General features: G+C 39.5%; 1 long non-coding RNA gene and 1 pseudogene across 1 annotated transcript in view; both read right to left on the bottom strand.

Annotated features, from left to right (window-relative positions):
• Positions 1 to 27,961, bottom strand: part of LOC147365733 (uncharacterized) — a 47,715-nt gene that overhangs the window by 16,752 nt on the left and 3,002 nt on the right. Inside the window, exon 2 of the long non-coding RNA XR_015132693.1 lies at positions 7,087 to 7,169. This is a non-coding gene — a long non-coding RNA (uncharacterized LOC147365733). The remainder of the gene's footprint in view (positions 1 to 7,086; positions 7,170 to 27,961) is intronic.
• Positions 20,181 to 20,574, bottom strand: LOC147365734 (large ribosomal subunit protein eL37-like; annotated as a pseudogene).

Here is a 27,961-nt window from a genome sequence, read left to right as displayed (position 1 = left end):
ATATTCTTTGCAGCCAAAGATGGAGAAGCTCTATACAGTCAGCAAAAACAAGACCAGGAACTGACTGTGGTTCAGATCATGAACTCTTTATTGCCAAAGTCAGACTTAAATTGAAGAAAATAGGGAAAACCACTAGACCATTCAGGTGTGACCTAAATCAAATCTCTTACGACTATACAGTGGAAGTGACAAATAGATTCAAGGGATTAGATCTGACAGAGTGCCTGAAGAACTATGGACGGAGGTTCATGACACTGTACAGGAGGCAGTGATCAAGACCATCCCCAAGAAAAAAAAAATGCAAAAAGGCAAAATGGTTGTCTGAGGAGGCCTTACAAATAGCTATGAAAAGAAGAGAGCTAAAAGCAAAGGAGAAAAGGAAAGATATACCCATTTGAATGCAGAGTTCCAAAGAATAGCAAGGAGATAAAGCCTTCCTCAGTGATCAATGCAAAGAAATAGAGGAAAACAACAGAATGGGAAGACTAGAGATCTCTTCAAGAAAATTAGAGACACCAAGGACACATTTCATGCAAAAATGGGCGCAAAAATGGACAGAAATGCTATGGACCTAACAGAAACAGAAGATATTAAGAAGAGGTGGCAAGAATACACTGAAGAACTGTACAAAAAATCTTCATGACCTAGATAATCATGATGGTGTGTTCACTCACCTAGAGCCAGACATCCTGGAATGTGAAGTCAAGTGGAACTTAGGAAGCATCACTACGAACAAAGCTAATGGAGGTGATGGAATTCCAATGGAGCTATTTCACATCCTGAAAGATGATGCTGTGAAAGTACTGCACTCAATATGCCAGCAAATTTGGAAAACTCAGCAGTGGCCACAGGACTGGAAAATGTCAGTTTTCATTCCAGTCCCAAAGAAAGGCAATGCCAAAGAATGCTCAAACTACTGCACAATTGCACTCATCTCACACACTAGCATAGTAATGCTCAAAATTCTCCAAGCCAGGTTTCAACAGTACGTGAACCGTGAACTTCCAGATGTTCAAGCTGGATTTAGAAAAGGCAGAGGAATCAGAGATCAAATTGCCAACATCCATTGTATCATTGAAAAAGCAAGAGAGTTCCAGAAAAAACATGTATTTTTGTTTTATTGACTATGCCAAAGCCTTGGACTGTGTGGATCACAACAAACTGTGAAAAATTCCTCAATAAATGGGAATATCAGACCACCTGACCTGTCTCCTGAGAAATCAGTATGCAGGTCAAGAAGCAACAGTTAGAACTGGACATGGAACAACAGACTGGTTCCAAATAGGAAAAGGAGTCAGTCAAGGCTGTATATTGTCACCCTATTTATTTAACTTAGATGCAGAGCACATCATGTGAAATGCTGGGCTGGATGAAGCACAAGCTGGAATCAGAGATATCAGTAACCTCAGATATGCAGATGATACCACCCTTATGGCAGAAAGTGAAGAATTAAAGATCCTCTTGATGAAAGTGAAAGAGGAGAGTGAAAATGTTGGCTTTAAACTCAACATTCAGGAAACTAAGATCATGGCATCTGGTTCCATCACTTTGTGGCATACAGATGGGAAAACAGTGGAAACAGTGGCTGACTTTATTTTTGGGGGCTCCAAAATCACTGCAGATGGTGACTGCAGCCATGAAATTAAAAGACACTTGCTCCTTGGAAGAAAATTATGACCAACCTAGACAGCATATTAAAAAGCAGAGATATTATTTTGCCAAGAAAGGTCCGTCTAGTCAAAGCTATGGTTTTTCTAGTGGTCATGTATGGACGTGAGAGTTGGACTGTGAAGAAAGCTGAGTGCGGAAGGATTGATGCTTTTGAACTGTGGTGTTGGAGAAGACTCTTCAGAGTCTCTTGGACTGCCAGGAGATCCAACCAGTCCATCTTAAAGGAAATCAGTCCTGAATATTCATTAGAAGGACTGATGCTGAAGCTGAAACTCCAGTACTCTGGCCACCTGATGTGAAGAACTGACTCACTGGAAAGGACCCTGACACTGGGAGGGATTGGGGGCAGGAGGAGAAGGGGACGACAGAGGATGAGATGGCTGGATGGCATCACCGACTCAATGGACATGAGTTTGAGTAAACTCCAGGAGTTGATGATGGACAGGGAGGCCTGGTGTACTGCAGTCCATGGGGTTGCAAAGAGTGGGACACGACTGAGTGACTGAACTGAAGTGACCTGAACTGAAAGAAGTGTTGCAAGTGCATACAGGCAGAAACCATTCCTGGCTTAAGGCATTCAGCCCAAGTATATTTCAAATTAGGAAATCTAGAAAAATGAGATTAAACCCTGACTTATGTGAACTATAAAAATATATGGTAAGATCACTTTTTTTCTGGAATGAGGAAGGCAGCGAGAAAGGTCAAAGAAAAAGCAAAAAAGCAACAAGATCCTAACTGTGGACCCTGAATTTGGACTTATTTTATGTTTGTGTTGCTCTAGGAGTTTATAGTTATATGGTTTTTCAAACAGATTTTCAGAACAAAGGTGATAAAACTTATCAGTTTCTGAATTTGAGGGATACATTGGAAGACTGGGATTGACGTATACACACTACTGTATATAAAACAGGTAACTAATAAGGACCTCCTGTATAGCACAGGGAACGTTAATCGATACTCTGTAATGGCCTATATGGGAAAAGAATATAAAAAAGAGTGGATGTATGTATAACGGAATCACTTTGCTGCACACCTGAAACTAACACAACATTGTAAATCAACTATATTGCAATAAAAATTTAAAAAAAACTCTCTCCAGAAAACAGCATCCATTTGCTGTCAGATGTCAACGAAAAAATAAAAATACAGAAACCAGTACTGAGGAAAAATGGAGTGGTTTCTTCTCATTTTAAATGGGGAAGACAATCATTTACTCAAGATGCATTGACTGGAAAGCAACAGAAAAGAGCATAGTTAGGGGGAAAATAATTTCTGTGCAAAATTCAGGATGAAGGGTTAAAACTCAGTGGGCAGGTGCACCATTTTAGGATGGAGAGGAGAAATGTGACGGGTGACAAATTGAGTGAGAAGGAAACATGGAGAGAGACAATGAGAGCCAGGAAGATTGATTTCTACTTCAAAAGTGAGTGAAATGAACTGAGGAGCTATGGAATAGAATAAAATCAAGGGTCAACTAAGACATCTTCAGACGATTTCGAAGATGAGTTAGTATCACGTACGGTGCTTCAAGCTTCTACTTACATTAAAAGGAAAAAAAAAAAAGCTGATATATTTTTTTGACTTCACTCCCTTGATATCTTTCTAGGATCCTGAATTCTACTTGTTCAAAATGGAACTCATCAATTTCCTACCAAAAACCCATTTTGCTCTGGACTTACCTATAACCATTAATTATTACACTATTTTTCTAGTTACCTAGGTGCCAAACGGTTACTTTGTCTTTTCCATTTCCTATCCAACCAGTCCATTCTAAAGGAGATCAGTCCTGGGTGTTCTTTGGAAGGAATGATGCTAAAGCTGAAACTCCAGTACTTTGGCCACCTCATGCGGAGTTGACTCATTGGAAAAGACTCTGATGCTGGTAGGGGTTGGGGGCAGGAGGAGAAGGGGAGGACAGAGGATGAGATGGCTGGATGGCATCACCGACTCGATGGACGTGAGTCTCAGTGAACTCCAGGAGTTGGTGATGGACAGGGAGGCCTGGCGTGCTGCAATTCATGGGGTTGCAAAGAGTCGGACATGACTGAGCAACTGAACTGATACTCAAATATTTCCTGAGTTTCCCAGTTTCCCTTTGTCCAATCTATCTTTCCTTCTTTCCCATTTCCAAGGTCACTAGTCTAATTTTGGTCTCTGTTACTTTTCGTCTGGGCTCTCAGAGCCTGCCAGCTGTTCCCACAATGTACATGATTGATGATGTAATCTTCTGGTGGCCAGACCTGATCACATCATTCTACCTGCTCAAATCTTTTCCATGACTCCTCACGACTTTATAGTCAGGAGTTCAAGGATCCCACAGTTTTCCTACAACCTACTTTCTAAGGTTTATTTCCAATTACTTCCTTACAACCTGGTTTTTCACTGATGCACTAATACAACCTATGCTCTTCCATTTCCACACCTTTACATTTGTATTCTCTCTGCATGGAATATCCTTCCTTTCCTCCTCTAAACCACACACCCGAATCTATTCTTTAAGACCCATCTTCAAATCCCTCTCTGAAGGGCTTTCTGGTACATCAAATTCCTTGGGGTTGTTTTCTCATTTGAATTCTCTTTATAATAGTTTTATGCCATTTCTTTTATCTTTTCTTAGAATAATATGTGAAGTGTTTGTATTTACTATACTAGATTATAGCCTTTTCCAGAGTAAGGATTTGTGTACAACTCATCTTTAAGACTCTTCACATCAGATTAAGCCCTCAGTAAATATTTTAATTGAATAAGTATTAATCAATAATTAGTAACAAAGCAAAATATGACGTATTTTATGATTCTTTCATTCAAATTTTAAAATTTAAGGTATTCTATTATCTGATGAAAAGTATTATCCAACAAATTAAAGAGTTATTTTCTGATATTTTCTCTGGGCCCCATGTATTAAGATCAGATTGGAAATGATAAGTATTATTCCTGAAAATAAAGTGGCAGTCTCTCCATAGTTCAACGTGATGAAATCTAAATTATTCTCACAGAAGTAACCACATCAAACATATGATGTGAATTAAACACTAGCAGATGTTCCTCATTTAGAGAGTTCAGGTGCAAAGAAAAGACACGGTATACAGACAGAAGATGCAGTTAGCCTTGTTATGAAATTATCAAAAATTGGTGTTTGAAGTGTTTCTGGTCAGTGAAATTAACACATTTATTATATTAATTTTTAATGTACAAAAATTTTTAAGTGAATTTATACTGAAATTATTTAACAACTATTTTATACTTGACCAGTCTTACCAGCGCAGTATGTTAAAGATTTAAAATCTGTTGTTCCCTATTTGAAATTAGAGGGTTCTGTATAAATGCAGCTCAAAGCACTAAAATTATTTTCTTTGAAAATTCTTCTATAGGTGCTGAAACGGTTCAAGCAGAGTCTAAATACAGAAACACACACTTCTTCTATATTAAATTGTGGATTACAGAAAACAAATCTTTAGAAATTGAAACTTGTTTGATTTTGATGGGAAACTGGGAGTTCTGGAAAGTGACTTTGGCATGAAATGATGTTATTTGTTTTCACCTCTTCTATTAAATGGAGGTAATTATTAAGCCCACAGCCATAGGTATATTACTCAGTAAGTGAATTAGAAATATATTTCTCCTACACAACACTTTCCCTCATTCTCTTCTTCTTGAAAAATTAATTATCTTCCTCATTAGCCTGTTAACGAAGTGAATCGCTTGCCCAGGCAAGGTGAGCCCAGCTTCACACCGTTAGATAAGCCTCCCTGAGCATTCGGCTTTCCATGTTGCTGCAAAATTTGAGACTGGAATTTTCCTGTAACGTGTCTGCATGCATCATACACTATATGCAGCAGAGACTACCATTTGGTCCAGTATCTTCTCAGTGCCTGGCACACCAACATTTTCTTTCTTTTTTCTGATCGAATCTGTTTTGGTAAGCCTCCAAAATGAAAAATTAATGGACACCTAGAATAGTAAGGTTTATTTACTTTTACAGAATTGTGCTCGATATCTTGTCTGACACCACCTGTAGTAAATCTGCTTTTTTAGTCCCTCTAGAAAACATGTGAATCAAAACTGATGGAGAAGCAAACATTATCATCAATTCTTGTTGTCTTGGTTACCACAAGTGGATGGCACTGATTTTGTATTACAGCTGCCAAATGCCCAGGATCCTCCATCAGTCACAGGCTCTAGGTATACCCTGAGTACCTGAAAGGGAAGGACCTTTAGAGATCACACAACCAGGATAGCAAGTCACTCCTTAAATAGCCCTAGTAATTTTATGGAAATAAAAATTTAACTACCATATCACACTGTGATTTGGAAGAATCGAACCATTATAATCATACCACAATTTTTCTATATAGAAGATAGAACAGAGTTTTTAGGACTGAAGCAGTTTCTTGGTATCAAAATTTAAGATCTCCTGGGAAATGCAGATCTCTGTTTAGAGAATTTCCTCCCCCTCTGTCATCTCAGAGTTGTTTTTATTATAACATTTCTTTTACAATGTAAGATTTTCCTTTCCTCTTATGATTGGTTGTTATCAAAACCAGGCAATGTTGAGCACGAAAACCTGAATGGAGAAGTAATGCAAATTATGTGGTCAGACAGCCTCTCTATTTAAAAGTTTTAAATAGATTTGGAATGCAGGACGCCAAGACCAGGTTAAATTTAATCTTCCCAACCCAGGGATCCAACCTAGGTCTCCCACATTGCAGGCAGATTCTTTACCAGCTGAGCCACAAGGGAAGCCCAAGAATACTGTGTGGGTAGCCTATCCCTTCTCTGGTGGATCTTTCTGACCCAGGAATCGAACTGGGGTTTCCTTCATTCCTTCATTGCAGGCAGATTCTTTACCAACTGAACTATCAGGGAAGCCTAAATTTAAGTAACTTGCCACATAAATGTTGAAAAACAATTACCAGATCTTTACAATGTCAAGAGCCAAGATTAAAGATTTTTTAAAAATTCATCTTCTCTCTTACACAAACTTAATCCTCTTTTAATGTGTTTGTTCTTGTTCTTATAATTCCATGATTTATCCTTGTGTACTTATGTTTATGGCCTTTTTTTTTTCTATTTTCTTCCTTATTAAATCTTAATCTCTTTTGTTGGCAAGGGGCATTGCAAATCTTTAATTTTGCCAGATGTCTCTGACTACTGAGTAAATATTTGTTGACTGAGCCATGAGGATATGTTTTCATGATTGCCATCTTTCTATATATAGAAATCTAGAACAAAAACTTGACTGCTATCACAGTGGACAAGAGTTGTCTGAATGCAGAGTTGGCAGTGGGTGTGGATGTGGAGTATGATATAATTTTTGATTTCATAATCATCTACTGAGTATTGATTAATACTATGTAATATGAAGATACATGAGATATATAATAGTCTTAGCAATCAAAATAGAAAAGCACTTACATCATGAATGTATTCTTTTCCTCTTTGCCATTTCTCTCAAACAGACTGATTACAAGGGCTGCTTGATTTCATTGCATAATACACTAGAAATCAAACAAAATAAACTTTGGTGAGGATTATTTTGAACAAATTAGAAGAGTCTCTCATAATTTTGGCTTCCCTGGCAGCTCAGGTGGTAAAGAATCTGGCTGCAATGCAGGAGACCCCAGTTAGATTCCTGGGTTGGGAAGATCCCCTAGAGAAGGGAATGGCAACCCACTTCAGTATTCTTGCCTGGGAAATCCCATGGACAGAGGGTGGGCTACAGTCCCTTGGGTCACAGAGTCAGACACGACAGAGTGACTTTCATTCACTCATAATTTTATTTAAAAATATACTTCAGAAATCAGAAATATCAGTAGCATCTACATTATTCAGACAGCAAATGGTAAAACAGGCATGCCAAAGCAATTCTATGGAAAGACTTACTTCCTTAATAGTAATATTCAATTATTCCTAGAATTGAGGGTTTGTATTCCAATAATGACATGCTGCTGCTGCTGCTGCTAAGTCGCTTCAGTCGTGTCTGACTCTGTGCGACCCCATAGACAGCAGCCCACCAGGCTCCCTGTCCCTGGGATTCTCCAGGCAAGAACACTGGAGTGGGTTGCCATTTCCTTCTCTAATGCATGAAAAGGAAAAGTGAAAGTGAAGTCGCTCAGACTCTTAGTGACCCCATGGACTGCATGCAGCCCACCAGGCTCCTCTGTCCCTGGGATTTTCCAGGCAAGAGTACTGGAGTGGGGTGCCATTGCCTTCTCCGAATAATGAATAAGTAGTAAACTAATAGGAAACATTAAAAATGACACTCAGAATTTACCTTGCAGAATACAATTTTTCACAAATGATTCTCTGAAAATACCTCTTCAACATTTTTATTTGTTTACCAAGTTATTCCACTGAATCTTTGCTGCTTTTCCTTGGGTGCTACTGTAGCACCACACCCCTGCCTACCATTTACTTAAAAAAATATACACACACTCACACACATATATGCATTCTGGTTATAATCCTGGGGTGTTTTTTTAGTTTTCTTCTAGCAACTGTAATGAGCATCATTAATCAAGATGATAATAATAACAATTATAATAATCCATCTGAATTAGTTTATTTTCATAGATTAAATTCATTTTTTCATTATCTTGGGGGGAGGAATGAGAGAAATAGGTGAGGGAGATTAAGAGGTAAAGAATCCCAGTTATAAAATAAATGAGTCATAGGCATGAGATGAAGAGGGTGGGGAATACAGTCAATAATAATAATGCACTATCTTTGTATGTGGCAGATGGTAACTAGACTTACCATGATGATGACTTTGAAATGTGTAGAAATATCAAATCACTATGTTGTGTACCAGTAACTAACAGAGTGCTGTAGGTCATTTATACTTCAAAAACAAGCATACCAACCAACCAACAAACTCAAAGAATAAGAGATCAGGTTTGTAGTTACCAGAGGTGTTAGGTGGCGAGAGAGGAACTAGATGAAAGTAACCAACAGATACAGATTTCTGTTTATAAAATTAGGGATATAATGTAGAACACAATAACTGTATTTTACACATGAAACTTGTTAAGAAGCAAACCCTGAGAATTCTCATCTGAAGAGAAAATATCGTTTCCTTTTTTTTTTTGTATCTGCATGTGATGACGGAGGTACCCTAAACGTATCGTGGTAATCATTCCATGATATATGTACATCAGACCGTCACCCTGGACACCTTAAAGTTAGAGCTGTATGTCAATTATATTGTGATAAAACTGGAAGGAAGAAAATCATGGACTGAAATTTAAATTATGTCTCTTGACTTCAGAGGTAAACAGTTCCTTATGCTCCTCTGAAACCAGGGAGAACAGAGCGAAAAGATAACTGTAAGGCTTTTCATTATCTTATGAATGGAAGCTTTTTGTGATCATATGTTTTAGGATAATTTTAATTAGTTTTGCCTAAGAATCAAATTCTTGGCACCAAACAACTCCATATTTACAATAGTGCTTTACTAGTTTTGAAACTTTTTTCCTTGTAGCACTACTACTAAGTCCCTGGGCTCCCCTGATGGCTCAGGGAAGTGGTAAAGAATCTGCCTGCAATGCAGAAGACCTGGGTTCGATCCCTGGGTCAGGGAAGATCCCCTGGAGAAGGGAATGACTACCCACTCCAGTATTCTTGCCTGGAGAATTGCATGAACAGAGGAACCTGGTGGGTTACATTCCTTGGGGTCACAGAGTCAGACACACCTGAGCGACTAACACTTAAGGCTTATCAGACTTTGACTAGGACAAGACTTGAATGTTTCATTTGGATGGAGAGCTAGAGGGTTAATATCTAGTGTCTTTGCAGTATGCTGCTGCTGCTGCTGCTAAGTCACTTCAGTCGTGTCCGACTCTGTGTGACCCCATAGACGGCAGCCCACCAGGCTCCCCCGTCCCTGGGATTCTCCAGGCAAGAACACTGGAGTGGGTTGCCATTTCCTTCTCCAATGCATGAAAGGGTAAAGTGAAAGTGAAGTCGCTCAGTCGTGTCCGACCCTCAGCGACCCCATGGATTGCAGCCTACCAGGCTCCTCCATCCGTGGGATTTTCCAGGCAGGAGTACTGGAGTGGGGTGCCATTGCCTTCTCCAGTCTTTGCAGTATGGGAGAGTCTAATTTGGGAAGTCACAGAGGAATGAGGGAAGGCCTTACCTATTTTCTAGTGGTACTATTACCCTGCCCCTTGGCCCTCTCCTTAGAAATTATGAGTGTACTGAGTCTGACACTAGGGGGAATGTCAGGTAAGTTAAAACCTTTCTTGAGTGCTTAGTCACTCTTTGCGACCCCATGGGCTGTAGCCCACCAGGCTCCTCTGTCCATGGGGATTCTCCAGGCAAGAATACTGGAGTGGGTTGCCATGCCCTTCTCCAGGGGATCTTCCCTGATCCAGGAATCGAACCTGGGTCTCCCACACTACAGGCAGATACTTTTATCACTGAGACACCAGGGAAGCATAAAGAACTTGCTGGCAAATGCAGGAGATTTAAGAGACTCAGGTTCAATCTCTGGGTTGGGAAGATCCCCTAGAGAAGGGCATGGAAACCTACTCCAGTATTCTTGCCTGGAGGATCCCATGGACAGAGGAGCCTGGTGGGCTACATGTACAAAGAGTTGGACATGACTGAAGTGACTGAACACACATGAATTTCTTTTGTTAGAATATCCTTCTAAAGATTGAGAGATGACAGACCAGATGGCAGTCCCGTTGGAAGTGATCTAAGAAGCTCTGGTATCACCACTCCTGCCCTGGTAAGACATTAAATTTATGCTTTGAATTATCTGTGCTGCCTTTACATGTCTACAGAGTTAAGCTTTTGGATGATGAGTGTATGTTGCCGGGCACAGCACTAGACTTGGAAGAGATGGAGACAGATGATTTGAGAGGAATCCTTTGTAAGTCTGGTGTATGAAGAACCACTTAACATACAAAGTATATATAGAACTAAGGCTGAATGGATCTAATCTTAGCCTTAAGAGATTATACATCATTAATGACTGTGAGTGAGGCGAGTGGCTATTTGAAGTATAGGCTGACAGTAAGTATAAAAGAAAACCTAATTAAAATGTTTAGAACCCAATCAGAAAGGAAATATACCGAGAATGGGAAGAATGTAAGAATGGTTACATGTACAAGATTTTAAGGCAGTATCTTCACTTTATTGCTACATTTTCCCTCAAATAAGTATCATTTTTTCCCTCATCTCATGGGATATCAAATGCATTAGTTAAAATTTACATCTACAAACCAGAGGTTAAATATGTTAGTACAAAGTTGTATCATTTGGAAATTATAATTAATCTTAGACTAACTGACCATGAATAGAATTCTAACCAGGTGTTTTGGTTTTGCATAAATGAATTCAATAAATAAATAGCCCAGTAGCAAGTTAGAGGCCTGTGATACACTGATGAAAGATCTACTGGATTTTTTCTACATTCTACATTTAGAAAAAAGATGTAAAATTATTAAGTAGAAATATCTCCTATCTTAGATATGATTAATCTTTATACCATGGAGGTTTATGTAAAATTTTAAAAATTAACAGAACCAAAAAATGTTAATTACAGTTACCATATTATTTGTTCATGGTCAGAAAAGTGGCTTCAGTCTAATAAGAAAAGATTTAAAAAATGGAAGGTTGAAATTAAGTATGAGTTATCTGGTGAATTTACCATAGGTCTAGAACATTAAAATCCATTAAATACATTACCTGTAAAGTTTTATGATCAGTGGGAACATACTTACCCAATACAGTGAGGTAAGATATACAAAGAGCAGCAGATGGTCTACTGAATAATTGAACTCCTTTTTTAACTTGACATGGCTTTCACTGAACTGGCTACTTTATCTGCTACTCTTCTACACAACAACTGGAAGCCTAAAGGCTGACTCAGTTGTCAGGTTAAAGCTGAAAAGGGCCACAGATTATTAATTCTCTCCCTATCTCCCAGCTAAAGAAAGTTATCGATAGAAGTAAAATTAAATTATGTAAGCACAATTGCTTTCCTCATCCTTAGGTTCCACATCTGCACATTAACTCAATGTGGTTGCTTGAATCTGTGGAAGCGGGACCTTGGCTACTGTGGGAACACTGTTTTCTAAAAGGGAATTGAGCATCTCTGGATTCTGGTATTCAAGCAGGTTGGTGCTGGTGGTAGAGTGTCCTGGAACCAATCACTGTAAGTTCTCACAAAATATGTAAGTAACGTTTTTCTCTCTCCCTCTTTGTTTTTCTTTGATTAAAGGTGGCACACTCAAATTACTCTGGCTTTGAGATTTCAGAACTTTGAAATATTTCCAATGGAAGGCAAACTCTTTTTGGCAGGGATCAAGTTTGCCATGTTTATGTCCCTAGCATTTACTAGAATGCCTCATGACTCAGTTGGTAAAGAATCTGCCTCCAATGTAGGAGGTCCGGGTTAGATTCCTGGGTTAGGAAGACCCCTGAAGAAGGAAATGGCAACCCACTCCAGTATTCTTGCCTGGAGAATCCCACGGACAGAGGAGCCTGGTGGGCTACAATTCATGGGGTTGCAAGAGTCGGACATGACTTAGCGACTAAACCGCCAACCTAGCGCATGATAAACGTCCTCTAAAATGAATTACACTTAATCAAATTGATGTTATTGACAAAGGGAGAGTGAAATCATGCTTTGAAATCACCTACTTGGAGAGGGTTTCAATTTTCCAAACTTTGGGTGGGTAAGTTTCATACTGTCTGAACTAAAAGTAAATTGATCTATGGAGCACTGATAGGAACTTATGATTCTGTCCTTGTTAGGTTTCTCATTATTTGTGAAAAATTATTAAATGCTGTCTTGTTACCGTCATATTTTTTCCTCATTTTTTAATTTTATTAATTGTTATTGGAATGTAACTGCTTTACAATGTTGTGTCAGTTTCTGCTGAATGAAGGGAACCAGCCATCAGGCTACATGTATGTATACCCTCCCTCTTAAACTTTCCTCTCACTGTCCCCATCCCACACCTCTAGGTCATTTTAATATAACTATTCTTTATGTAATTGATTTCTAGCTGACCTCCCAGTGGGCTGATAATTCAATGTTATAAATTACACTGTCTGTGTTTTGACTCATCTTTTTTGTGTCCTTTTGCCTTTGAAGCTACCACAACTTCAAAGAAAGTTAAAATAAAGAGATGTACAGGTTCAGTGCTGAAAGACAGGAATCTTTAAAAACTGCATTAAAACAGCTATATTTTTCTTTTTAGTCTTTAACAAGTATTAAATTCATTAATTCTCTTCTCAAGGAAGGCCTTCTCCCACACTTTTTCCTTCTTGATCCCTTCTTTATTCACTTTTCACTTTCATGCATTGGAGAAGGAAATGGCAACCCATTCCAGTGTTCTTGCCTGGAGAATCCCAGGGACGGGGGAGCCCGGTGGGAGGCCATCTATGGGTTCGCACAGAGTTGGACACGACTGAGCGACTTCACTTTCACTTTCACTTTATGAACTACACACGGGCTTCCCTGGTGGCTCAGACGGTAAATAATCTGCCTGCAATGCAGAAGACTTGGGTTCGATCCCTGGGTTGGGAAGATCCCTTGGTGCACGGCATGGCAACCCACTCCAGTATTCTTGCCTGGAGAATCTCCTTGACAGGGAAGCCTGGCAGGCTACAGTCCATGGGGTTGCAAAGAGTCGGACAGGACTGAGCGGCTAATCACAGCGCAGCACATGAACTACACACTGTTGGAAGTTGTAGGAGATGAGAGGACTTGTACTTAGGGGAAAATCTGGACCAAAAAAAGCAAATAAATGATACATATTTATCTTTCGTACTCTTTCTCCTATCATTTTTTTTGAAAACACACATTTTGTGGGCTAGATACATTTATTTGAATGATACCTGTTTACACATTGTCTTGTTTCCTGATATTGTTTCTTGCCAAGTCCTTACAGAAACGTTGTAGATTCTTATATATGCCTTGTTTATGCTTACTGAATGAATGAATAAATGAAGACCAGAAAAATGCCATGTAGGTCTAGAACATTCCTAAGAAATAAATCATCTAGCCCTATCCCATTGTAACACTGTAGTTGAGGAAATTCAAGTCTGGAAAGGCTGTATAATTATAATTAGATGCAGAGGGGAGTCAGTATCCATTTCCTTTGATTCTCAATATGTTTTCCATTGTAATAATACAACTGCTGTTAAATTGATAGACTCTTTACAACTTTTGACCCCAGGATTGAGGAGGTTCTTACTTCTATACCTGAACCTAGACTGACCATAATATAACTTCCTACTATGGAAATATCTCTTACAGTAAGACATATGCCATAACCCAGAAATTCTACTTCTCAGTATGTATATAAGATACATATATATATGCATATATATACTCAGTACTTATATAAGATACATGTATATAAGATATGCAAAAGCAAATGTTTATTTCATTTATCTTAATAATAATAAAATCCTGAAAAGAAGTCAAATGTTTTCTATATGGTGAGTGGTTAAATGACTCTTGATATTTTTATTTTATGAAATATTATGCGACAGTTAAAAAGAACAAGCCATACCTATGTCTGGGGCCTTCCAGGTGTTTCAGGGGTAAAGAATCTACCTGCCAATGCAGGAGATGTGGGTTCGATCCCTGATCTGAGAAGATCCCCTAGAGAAGGAAATGGTAATATACTCTAGTATTCTTGCCTGAAAACCCTATGGACAGAGGAGCTTGGCAGGCTACAGTCAGTGGGGTCTTAAAGAGTCAGATAAGACTTAGAGACTGAACGACAACATATTGATATCTATGTTTGGTTATAGCAACAGAATTCTAAGACGTTGTACAAGAAAAAAATGAAAGCTGAAGAATATCTATAGTATATAAAACACATAGACACATGAAAAATAATATGTATAGCTATACTGGATCCATTTGACATACAGCATTAACAAAGGGTGGGAAATAAATGTTAAATTTTTGATAGACACAGTTATCTATGGAGAAGATGAGACTAAAAGTAGAAGGCAGCTTAATAGTTATCTTGATTTCATCTCCAAGTTTAAAATTTGTGTGCTAGGTTGCTTCAGTCATGTCTGACTCTTTGCAACCCTATGGAATATAGCCCACTAGGCTCCTCTGTCCATAAGATTCTCTAGGCAATAATACTGCAGTAGGTTGCCATACCCTCCTCCAGGGATTGAACCCTCGTCTCTTACTTTCGCTGCATTGGCAAACAGGTTCTATACCACTAGTGCCACCTTGGAAGTCCTTAAAATCTGTAAAACACAGGATATATTCATGAGTTTTTTTCATGTAATGTGAAAAAAGATGTTTAATAGCAGTATTATCCAATAAAACCTTAATGTGCCTCTGTTCTGACATTCCTTTACACTAGGGGCTAGGAAAGAATACAGAATATGCAGAAGCAGTTGTCATTCCAGGCCAGCTCGAGTTCTATGAAAGAGAAAACATAAATAAGATACTGATATTTAATGATTATAGGAAAGAAAATTATAAAGAGTAAAGGAGCCGTAATGAAAGAAGATGGCTACACCGAGCCACTGAGCATGCTTTTGTCAACAAATAGTTAATAATAAGAAACCAATTTTTTCAACTCTAGGTAAGTGATCCTCAAATATTCACTATTCTCTGAAACAAAGATCAGAATTTCCAAGCTTTGACTATTCTGAAAAATCTTTTGTTGTTTCTACTCTTAATTATTATGTATGTTTTGACATCAGTGAAAATCAGAAGAAATGTGTAAAAATCAATAGCAGGAGAAAAGAGGGGGTATTTAGACATATATTAATAATTAAGAAGAAACAGTGAAGTATATAAAAATGTTAAGTTATTGGTAAAGACAAGTGGTGTCTAATTAAAATATTTAGCTTTCTGAGCTCTGAGCCTACTACTAGCAAACATGTCTTAAAATGAAGCCTTATTCAGAAAGAGCTTCATGAATAGATATCTTACATCAAAGTGATTCACAGTGATGCTTTGTGAGCTTTGTTTGTGGGAAGTTTATGTAGTGTAGAGGTTAAGATCACAGGCTTAGTGCTTAGTCACACCTACGTTTTGAAACCTGATTCTGCTGCTTCCACTCCCAAGATCACTGTAAGATCTTGGGTAAGTTTTATTTAACCTATCTATACCTCAGTTTACTCTTTTGTTAAAGCCAGTAACACTGCATAACTCACAGATTGTTTTAGCGGCGTGACTAATACAGAAGCACTTAGCTTAGCAGGGCTCAGTAAGCTAGAGCAAGAGTTACATTTTCCTTTTCCAGTGGAAGTTTAGAAATGTAGGCAGACAGTAAAATGATAGCCTTTTATCAGTGTCCTACAAAACAAAGTGTAGATCATCTAGCTCTTTAGTTAGCTGGATGAAGACAGGCACAAAAGATATGATAGTTTAATCCTCAAGGTTAGCCTTTTGGGCTTTGGGTAAGAGTAGAACAATCACACCTTTTTCTTGGTTTAGCTGGACCAAGGAGAAATGAAGGGAGAGACAGAAAGTGTCATTGAGGTGACAGTGGGACATGATGATCACTCACTGTTCTGCCATAAGGGCTGTCCTCTGCTCACAGATGATAAGTGTGGACGAGGGCTGGGGGAGAAAACAGACTGAAGTGGGTAAAATCATGAAGAGGATCTGCTGGTGGTAAACCATTCCATAGCTATGTGCCTCCTTTAGTACTGCCCTTTCCCCTCATGGCTATATCTATCAGGAGCTTTACTTTAATAAAAAAAATGGATTGGATAAATGGATAAAGAAAATGTGGTACCTATGTACAATGGAATATTACTCAGCCATAAAAGGAACAAAACTGTGCCATTTGTAGAGATGAGGATGAACCTAAAATCTGTTATGCAGAGTGAAATAAGTCAGAAAGAGTAAAACAAGTCTCATATACTAATGCATGTATGTGGAATCTAGAAAAAAGGTACAGATGAACCTAGTTCCAGGGCAGGAATAGAGATGCAGATGTAGAGAATGAGCATGTGGACACAGCCAGGGATGGGGATGGGACAAATTGGGAGATTAGGATTGACGTATATACTCTACTTTTTTGCATTGATAGACTGATTTCCCCTGCTTCTTTTACTAGAAACAAAAACTGTCTCTTCAGCATTCTTTGTAAAGTAACTGTCTGTAAATTAAAAAGTATTGAAAATAATTGTCAAGACAGTAGTTGAAATCCAAGTCGAGAATTCTGTATTCTTTTTCTAGTCTTCATACCAACACTGTCATAAAGTAAGTCAACACAAGTAAGTGTACAAGAAAACTATTGGTTCTCAAAATGGCTTCATCTAGGGAAGAACTAAATATTTTTATCGAGCAAAAGCACTTTACTCTCATAATACCAGTTATTTCATGATAACCAGAAGGTTTTGACCAGGTAGATCTAACTTTATCAAACATTAGGAAGTCAAAGTTTTAAAATTTTATGTTGTAAAAAATTAAACCCTACCTTTGTTCCTACCAGTTTCATTTATTCAGGATTTAGCCAATGAGGTGTGGATCAGTCAGGTCAGTTCAGTTCAGTTCAGTCGCTCAGTCGTGTCCGACTCTTTGCGACCCCATGAATTGCAGCACGCCAGGCCTCCCTGTCCATCACCAACTCCCAGAGTTCACTCAGACTCACGTCCATCGAGTCAGTGATGCCATTCAGCCATCTCATCCTCTGTCGTCCCCTTCTCCTCCTGCCCCCAATCCCTCCCAGCATCAGTCTTTTCCAAGTCAACTCTTCGCATGAGGTGGCCAAAGGACTGGAGTTTCAGCTTTAGCATCATTCCTTCCAAAGAAATCCCAGGGCTGATCTCCTTCAGAATGGACTGGTTGGATCTCCTTGCAGTCCAAGGGACTCTCAAGAGTCTTCTCCAACACCACAGTTCAAAAGCATCAGTTCTTCAGCGCATACTATTAGACTTTATCCAATAGAACGACATTGAACTAAATTTAAGCATCTTTCATTTAACTGAAGAAATGTAACCTTTTAGATAAAAGTTTGGTTCAAAATTGATCATCTATATAAAGGTTTTAAAAAGCAAAATGAACTATATTGTTATTAATATCCCCAACGAGGATTCTATACCCCTGGAGAAGGAAATGGCAACCCACTCCAGTGTTCTTGCCTGGAGAATTCCATGGACAGAGGAACCTGGCGGGCTAGAGTCCATGGGGTCGCAAGAGTTGGACACAACTGTAATATCCCCAACCAGGATTCTATACATGGGGTTGCAAAAGCTAACCTGCTTTATAGTTTGTTTCAAATATATTTTTTAACTTCCAAGAGGTGACAAACCAAATTTAATGTTTAATCTCAGTAAACACGGTAAAGTGGTTGATATGTTTATTTCAGTCCCTTTACACATTTTTTGGGCTTCCCTGGTGGCTCAGATGGTAAAGAATCCACCTGCAATGCAGGGGACCTGGGTTTGATCTCTGGGTTGGGGACATCTCCTGGAGAAGGGAATGGCTACCCACTCCAGTATTCTTGCCTGGAGAATCCCACAGACAGGGAGCCTAGTGGGCTACAATCTATGGGACTGCAAAGAGTCCAACATGACTGAGCGACTAAGCACACACATTTTTACACAAATCTAGCTTTATTTTGGAGAAGGAAATGGCAACCCACTCCAGTGTTCTTGCCTGGAGAATCCCAGGGACGGGGGAGCCTGTTGGGCTGCTGTCTATGGGGTCGCACAGAGTTGGACACGACTGAAGCGACTTAGCAGCAGCAGCAGCAGCAGCTTTATTTTACAGAGAAGTCTTCTCAAATAATAAATTCTTTTTGGAAGCTTACAGGATATCAGTTAAACCAAGGATAAATAACATAAATTTTTATCACAAATTATTTCCCTTAAAAGCAAGAAGGGGTGGTCTAAAACAGGAAAACTAACTAATTTCTGGCATCCTTTCTTCATCTAAATTTCTACTATAATGACTGGGGTTTTGAACAACTATATCCAACCTTTCCATCAGAACAATAAAAACCTATTTTAAGTTAGGGGCTTAAGTAAATTTTGGAAAATTCTAATCATTGAAAGAATCACGAAGGAGTCACAATTTTAATATTGTATAGTCATATACAGTGTCTACATACATATACAGATCAAGAGATCTGAAACACATTCTCAGGAAAGAATGGCTTTCCACAGAACCTCACTCACTCACCAGAAACTTTACAGATAAGTTCCATTTGTTATCACAGAAGTCAGATTCACTTCAGCACTAGGATTCAGATTGTTGTACAATGACAAAAGATACGATGTCTCAGAGCAAGAGAAGTGCAGTTTATCTACAGTAAAACCTCGGGTTGAACGACTGAGCTTAAAGATGCAAGGTGATAAACAGAAGTGCTTATTAAAATCTAATGTGTTTAGGAATGGCTTGGGACTCTTTGTTAAATGCACATTGTAACTTAGTAGGTCAAGGTGGGGTCTGAGATCTTACATGTCTAACAAGTTCACTGATGGTATGAATTCTGGGAATCTACCACAACAGTGAGGTACATAATTCTGATATTTAAGGTCATGCAAGGTCAATATTTTTTATCTGAAACCTAAGAAAGTTTGGATTTGAAATATAAGAATGTTTGGAGGTCACTTTCTCTCATGAACTTTCACAGGCACAAAGTATTGATGGCAAAGGTATGGAGTGCCAGGATAATATTTTTGGCTATAAATCATCCCTTTACTGAATTTGTTTGCTGGAATGAATCTAAATCTTCTAATATATCAAGCCAACCATGTTTACAGATTTGTGCACATTGATTTTGGGGTATATACAGAATTCTTTCCTGTATCTGTGCTATTTAATTTTATCTGGATGCCCTAGATGGCATGACATGAACCAGGGGAAGGGCTGGAAAAGAGTTGAATGTAAGCTTATATGTTTTTAATTTTCTTTTGAAATGAAGCAGATATTTGTATAAGCAATTTATAAATAACTGCCAAAATGCTTGTGGAAAAATGGGAACATTTATTAGTAAGGACCCATTAAATCATTAAGTTAATGTAAAAGCTGAGAATAATATTACCGTTTACCTGAGAAATAATTTTTTATTTGTCCCCCTTGAGACATAGCCTCAGTGTTGCTATTAATGGTGACTATCAGGTGATATCTGGAGTATGACTTGGAATCAGTTCCTCTATTAATAATAAATAATTTACAGACAGACAACATTCACAATTTGTTAAAAGTACTTCAAAGGCTTTATAGAAAGAATTTCAATATAATCCTAGTTAAGACTATCCTTGTTTGACTTTAACATAAAAAAAAACAAACACTTTTCTTAATTTTAGACAGGAAGGCCAACATTCATTACTCTTTTATATGAAAATTTTGGCATAAAAAGTTAAGGCCACAGAAGTCATCAGGAACAGAGTAGAGAATAGAACTGGTTATCTCAGAATTGTGTCCTCCTCCACTAAATTCTCCAGAAAAGCCTCCTCTGAGCAAAATGTAGGTGGACAGAATTTCCCCTTTTTCTTTTTTTAAATATTTAAAAGTCCAGAATATTTATTGCACATTTATTCATTGAAATTCTTAAGACGAACTGGATGCTGCAACAGCTGCCCTCTTGGGTTTAGGTGTTGTTCCTTCATGGAATCCATGCCTAAATCTGCGGTATACAATTTTTAGGTGCCGCGTTCAATCAGTCCCAGTGGTATTCTGTCTTTTAGCTTTAGCACTCTGGTTACACTTTCTCTTACACTTAGCAGGGTAGCCACATTTGCCACAAGTTGACTTCCGAAGGTGGTAGGTCTTAGAGCCACAGCAGCAGCACAGTGGTTTCACTCCGACATGTCCCAAACGAGGATGTTCCCTTAGTCATCTTGCTTCTGCCCCTCTTTAAGATTTATTTCATTCAATCCAGAACATTTATTAAAAGTGCGTGGTGTGCAGTGAACTATTACTACATGCTTTTTGGAAAAGGATTTATGTGAAAAACAAAACAACTGAAGCTAAAAAGCAAAAACAAATTACTAAATGGACTTCCGCGTCTAGTTTGGATGGAGTTAACAGGGACCGCATTTACTCTCCTTCCTGAAACAACTATAAGAGCAGATGAAGTGCACGGGACAAGGTTTTTCAGATAATGAATAACAGGCACCAAAGGATGGTGATCCCTGAGAAAGAGGAAACAGATAAGGTAAGCACTATGATTCCCTCAGCTCAGTCTGCAGAGAGACTCCAGGCGGTGGTGCAGGGAGGGGCACTCATGCCGAGTCTGGTCATCTCTTGGAGCTGAGGAAATGGAACTGACCATCTAGGGAGCCAGGACACCTAGAAGTTGTAGGGCAAAGTCTGTGCAGACAGAACTTCACAGAGAAAGCTCCTGAAATCTCCAGAATGTCCCCTCAAGTCTTCAGCTGGGTACAAATCAGTTTACTCATGTAGGGAAACAAGAACCAACTGCAAAGTACAAAGACCAATTGCCAACGCTCACACAGAGCTGAGAGTAGTTTGTGTTCCTAAGCATGGGGTTTTCGTCATAATTCAACAGACATTAGGTAGACCCCAAAAGTTATTACTTCAGTAGTGGAGCATAATACAGTCCTAGTCTAATGGTTTCTTTTTAATCCTACCTCATAAAACTTAATGGGAAGCCTCAAAAGGATAAACTCTCCAAGTAACCTAACTAAAGTTCAAGAATATGAATAGGAACACAAAAATATCCATCACCCATTCAATAAGGCAAAATCATAATATCTGGCATCCAGTTAAAAATTACCAGGTATGCACAGATGCATGGACATATGACTGACGGTGAAAAGAAAAAGCAATCAATAGAAACAATCAAAAACTGACAGACGGGAATTAATTACTCTGATGCTGGGAGGGATTGGGGGCAGGAGGAAAAGGGGGCGACAGAGGATGAGATGGCTGGATGGCACCACCAACTCGATGGATGTGAGTTTGAGTGAACTCAGGGAGATGGTGATGGACAGGGAGGCCTGGCGTGCTGCAATTCATGGGGTTGCAAAGAGTCGGACATGACTGAGAGACTGAACTGAACTGAACTGATGTTACACAATGCATTGTAGCTATATCCCACGTGCTTATGAAAGTGCAGGAAGGATTGAGCATATTATGTAGAGACATGGAAGACATGAAAAAACTGAGATCACACAGAGATGAAAAATCTAATATCTGAGATGAAACAAACATTGTATAGAATTAACAAATTAAACACTACAGAACAAAACAAATCAGTGAGCTTGAAGACACAATAACAGAATTATTCAAACAAACACAGAGAGGAAAAAGCCCAAAACCAAATGAACACCAATGATCTGTGGGACAACTTTAAGCAGACGGAGCATGTGAGTTAATCTGCTTATGAGCCGGAATCCTCAAGAAGGGGTATTTGAAGAAATGGATGTAATGTTTCCAACCCAAGAAATGCAATGGGGCTTTTTTATCTTTTTTTTTAATTTTTATTTTATTTTTTAACTTTACAATATTGTATTGGTTTTGCCATATATCAACATGAATCCGCCACAGGTATACACGTGTTCCCCATCCTGGACCCTCCTCCCTCCTCCCTCCCTATACCATCCCTCTGGGTCGTCCCAGTGCACCAGCCCTAAGCATCCAGTATCGTGCATTGAACCTGGACTGGCAACTCGTTTCACATATGATATTATACATGTTTCAATGCCATTCTCCCAAATCATCCCACGCAATGGGGCTCAAGTGCACAAAACAGGAAAGAAACTATACCACAGACATCATAATAAAATTACTTAAAATCACTGGTAAAGAGAAAATCTTAAAAACATAGCGCAAGAGACTTATTTTGTACATAGGACAAAGCACAGTAACTCCTTTAAACTATTGGGGGAAAAAATTTGTCAACCCAGAATTATATATCAAAGTCTTCCTTTTTACTTAAGGAAAGGAATCTTTATTAAGTAGACTGGAAGCAGAAAAGCAGGGGTTTTATCTGATAAATCTTTAAGGTGATTGATTGCAGTCACTCCTTTCTTTCCAAATCTCTCCCTTCCTTTTTTATTAATAAAAACTGCAAAAAAGGATTCATCTTATGCCTATCCATTAGTTGATAATGGTAAAGCCTGATTTTTAGAGGAAGATGTCCCCTCCTAGACATCAGAATGGTGCTTAAAATCGAACCTAGAGACATTATTATCTTCCTAAAAATCTCTTCCACAATGTCAGTTACTCTGCCCTACTCCCCAAATGCTGACCTCCAAGAGTGCTGCACGAGAAGTTATGGAGAGGGTCAGGGTGTTAGAAAATCTACTCACGGCTCATAAGATGCACGAGAAGTTATGGAGAGGGTCAGGGCGTTAGAAAATCTGCTCACGGCTCGTAAGATGCACGAGAAGTTATGGAGAGGGTCAGGGCGTTAGAAAATCTGCTCACGGCTCGTAAGATGCACGAGAAGTTATGGAGAGGGTCAGGGCGTTAGAAAATCTGCTCACGGCTTGTAAGATGCACAAGAAGTTATGGAGAGGGTCAGGGCGTTAGAAAATCTACTCACGGCTCATAAGAGAACCAAATGGCTGGAAAGGAAGGGAAGTTGCAGAAAGGGGATAGGCTTTACTTATTTTAACATTTTATCTGGCACTGTATCTAATAAACAGAATCAGGGCTAAAGCATCTAGTTCAAGAAACCCAGTGAACTGATAATGCCAAAGATTATATTTCAACTCTTAAGATATTTTAAATTAAGGAATATATATTTTTCTTGGGATTGGCCTTAGATTTATGGGCTAATGTTAATTTTTACAGCTTTTCTAACTCCTGAACAGTATAAGGAAAATCACCCCCCAAAAGTGTCCCAATTGGGTTAAGTTTAAATTCTCAGTTCTCACGGAAACTTCTAAGAGGTTAGTTTTCAAGTTCAAATACCCCAGGAATACCTCAGAAGCTTCTTTTTATATAAGATTCCACCCACCCTAAATTCTCAGTGATGTTAGAGTTTGCCCTAAATCAAAGAATAACCAACTTATTTTATAAGACAACTTAGCATGAATTATATTTATTCATAGTTACTGAGTAATCCAGGATCACAATAAATATCTATTATGAATAATACAATTCAGTTCAGTTCAGTTTAGTCGCTCAGTCTTGTCAGACTCTTTGCGACCCCATGAATTGCAGCACGCCAGGCCTCCTTGTCCATCACCAACTCCCGGAGTTTACCCAAACTCATGTCCATCGAGGGTGATGCCATCCAGCCATCTCATCCTCTGTCATCCCCTTTTCCTCCTGCCCCCAATCCCTCCCAGCATCAGAGTCTTTTCCAATGAGTCAACTCTTCACATGAGGTGGCCAAAGTACTGGAGTTTCAGCTTTAGCATCATTCCTTCCAAAGAAATCCCAGGGCTGATCTCCTTCAGAATGGACTGGTTGGATCTCCTTGCAGTCCAAGGGACTCTCAAAAGTCTTCTCCAACACCACAGTTCAAAAGCATCAATTCTTCCACACTCAGCTTTCTTCACAGTCCAACTATCACATCTATACATGACTACTGGAAAAACCACAGCCTTGACTAGACAGACCTTTGTTGGCAAAGTAATGTCTCTGCTTTTGAATATGCTATCTAGGTTGGTCATAACTTTCCTTCCAAGGAGTAAGTGTCTTTTAATTTCATGGCTGCAGTCACCATCTGCAGTGATTTTGGAGCCCCCAAAAATAAAGTCTGACACTGTTTCCACTGTTGTTATGAAAATGTTACTGGAGTTCTGATAAAATGTATATTTTCTAATATACTAAGAGAAAATTTTAGAGACACTGAGATTCCTTATGTTAGAAGTTATGAGTTAATTTTTAAATTATGATGATCATCTAATCTTACAGCACACATCTCTGATCTTATGAATCTGTAAGTGCATGTGTCCAACTCCTTGCAACCCTATGAATTGTAGCCCACCAGACTCCTCTGTCCATGGGATTCTCCAGGCAAGAATACTGGAGTGGATTGCCATGCCCTTCTCCAGGGGAATCTTCCTGCCCCATGGGTCAAACCCATGTCTCTTATATCTCATGCATTAGCAAACAGGTTCTTTATCACAGGAACTTCCTTGATGGCTTAGAGGGTAAAGCATCCGTCTGCCTGCAACACGGGAGACCTGGGTTCCATCACCAGGTCGGGAAGATCCCCTGGAGAAGGAAATGGCAACCCACTCCAGTACTCTCTTGCCTGCAAAATGCCACATATGGAGAAGCCTGCTAGGCTACAGTCCATGGGATCGCAAAGAGTTGCACACGACTGAGCAACTTCACTTCTTTACCTCTAGCACCATCTGGGAAGCCCTTATAAATCTGTACATGGAAGCAATGTATATAAACGTATATTAAAATGTATTTACTATATACTTCTTATATATATTTCATATTTCTTACATATGTTGTTATAAATTAAGTTTATTTGGGCAAATAAATTACCACATACTGTTGAATCATAAAGATATCTTTGTTAATTTCATATTTCTTTAGCTTCTTTTTATTCTTTTGCCAAGTGTCATATTGAACAAAGGAGGGAGACTGGCTGGTGTTTTGTGTACAATTATGTAACTGTGGTTGAGAAGAAAGATGAGAACTTACCTATATATTCTTGCAAAAATAGTTACTGAATGTGAACCCTGGGCCAAGCACCTTGTTAACACTGCGCCATTGCCAAATAGCCAGCAATTTTTAAAACTGATCCTAAAGCAATCAGAATTATATTATTTATTGGAAGAAATTAGAAAGTACTCTTAGAGAATACAAAAGCTTCATGCTAAGAAACTTATGGTATAACTAGGATGATTGGTACATATGAAAAGGTTTTAAGGACCTGACAAAAATGAAAGAGAATATTTTATTTCAATTTAAAATTGCTATACTCCTCAAATGGAGAAGGCAATGGCACCCCACTCCAGTACTCTTGCCTGGAAAATCCCATGGACAGAGGAGCCTGGTGGGCTGCCGTCTATGGGGTCGCACAGAGTCAGACACAACTGAAGCGACTTAGCAGCAGCAGCAGCAGCATACTCCTCAAACACATGAAAGAAAGGCTATGAAATTCAGACAGCAATTCAGCATGTCTGAATGAGTTGATCAGGGGTAAAAAAAATTTATCAATAGGTCTCCATAAATAGATTATTTGTGAACAGGAGTTTGAAGAAATTAAGTGATATTGCTTAAGAGTGGAAGATAGTAAAAAAAGAGAGAGAGAGAGAGACAATAAGAAACCACATCCTCTTGAACCAATTATGAATGTTGTGATGTGGAAATCACACAGAGTGGCAAGTCGATTAGCTTTTCTGGAAAACAGGATTTGTATTGACTTGAAAATAAGAACTGAAGTGAGATAGAGGTGGGTGGGTAAAGTATTTTAAACTTGGGGCTGAGAACTTTGAATTTAATAAAGAAGCAAATTCAGAGACTTAGAGAATTTAAGAGCAAGGCCATCCTTTAGACCTATACCTCCCTTTCAGAGAAAACTGCCTTTACTGGTATTTCACACCATCAGTGGCATTTCCACCTGGGATTAGAACCCAAGACTTCTGTTCTCAGCATTCTCTTCATATTCACTGCTACTCTATGAAACGCTAGCCCACTGACCAGGAACAGAAGAGATGCCTGAGTACACTGACAATTTGGAATACTTGTAAATATTCCTCTGCCGCTCAGACTCAGCCTCTGATCTCCTAAAAGTCGACTGTGCCCCATTCTTTACATTGCCCAGCCTCTCCCTTGGTGGATGTGGGGCTGTGGGATCATTTCTGTCACACGACAGGATCAGGACACCAGCGAGCAGCTCAGGCTCAACCCCCTTCTGCCACCGGTCGGTGCACCACTCATGCTTGATCTCAGGGTGACTTCCTTAGAGGCCGCCCAAAGTGGGACGCTCCTCTGGGCTTCCCAGGTGGCGGGATATTCCTCCAACAGGATCCGAACCTTACTGCATTCATGCTGCTGCCCCACGGCCACAACCTGGGACCCTCTCATGGTCAACACTTAGAGAACACTGGATGGAATTTATGGTTTCTCTTCTGTCATGAGCAGAAGGGAGAAAAGCCCAGTGAGTGTGATGCTTTTCAAAGCACGTTCCATTTGGCTCTGGCTGCTCAACTGCTCCTGCCAGCGAGAGGAGGAGAATAAATAACAGCATAGTTAGCACAGTAACACAGTCTCAACCTTTCTTTCTCTCCTCTGAGGGTCAAGATTGTCCTCTACAAGGCATGGCTTGACAGGCCTGCTAGGTCTCCACCACAGAGGCACCAGGTCACTCCTCCAGCCCTTCTGAAGCTCATATTTATGGGGAGGCATGAAACGTGGTCAACCGGTAAGCTATCCTTTTGTATCAGGGAAGCACGTATGTCCTCTGGAATGGAGACTGTGAAGAAGAGTGGGGAATCTCATTTCATCAGTTCCCTGTAAGCAGGCTTGGCACACTCCCAGGTACACAACTCCTCATTCTGTCTCTATTTGTCCCCAAGGACAGACAGCTCTGGCTAGGGATGTAAAGTCTCTCTGGGCAGGGCTAATCTCTGGATTTTGTATGTATTCAATTTCACGGCTGGAAAGCTTTAGAAACACTGGTAAGCTTCACTGTATTATAAATTTCCTGGTTTGCCAAACAGACCTGAAAAGCTATCAGCTGCCTGCGTCATCCATCCTGGCTATTCCCATGGCCCCGGCCAAGCTCACTATAGTGGACTGAATGCTGGTCTCCGGAAAGGTATGCCAAAGTCCTAACCTCGGTTATCTGTGAATGTAACCTTACTTGGAAAATAGCTCTTTGAAGATGTTATTAAGGTAAGGAGCTCCAGATGAGCTCATCCTGGATTAACCCAGTGGAGCTTGATCCAAAAAGTTGTCCTTGTAAGGAGCGGAGAATACAGACAGTAGGGAAGAAACACAGAGGATCTGTGAAGTCAGAGGCAAAGATTGGAGTTATGCAGTCACAAAGCAGGGAACGCCAAAGATTCCCTATAGCCACCAAAAGCCACTGGATTCTGAACTTCTGGTTTCCAGAATGGTGAGAGAGTAAAATTATGCTGGCTCAAGTCACAAAATGTGGTAATTCGTTAGCAAAAACTCTAGCAAACTAATACACGACATAGACCTGGAGGAGGCTGATGAGACTGCCATCTGCCGCTCCCGCCCAGGTCTCAGCTAGCCTGCCCTAAAGAGAGGGAACCTAGATGTGATTGAAACCTTGTAGCCACACGCCCCTTCTCCCACCATCCTGGGTCTCCCCTCAAAACACAACCTCCTGCTTTTAATCTCTCCTATACTTTACCCCCTGGAAGGCTGGCACTACTTGCTTCACCCACACTCCCATTTCTCCACTTCTTCCAAATA

This window comes from Bos grunniens, chromosome 9 (assembly GCF_055505025.1).
Source record: "Bos grunniens cultivar Pamir isolate PY7600 chromosome 9, Bosgru_T2T1.0, whole genome shotgun sequence".
In the NCBI taxonomy this organism is placed as follows: Eukaryota; Metazoa; Chordata; class Mammalia; order Artiodactyla; family Bovidae; genus Bos; species Bos grunniens.
The sequence above is the reverse complement of the archived record's forward strand: the minus strand, read 5'-3'. Positions and strand labels throughout refer to the sequence as shown.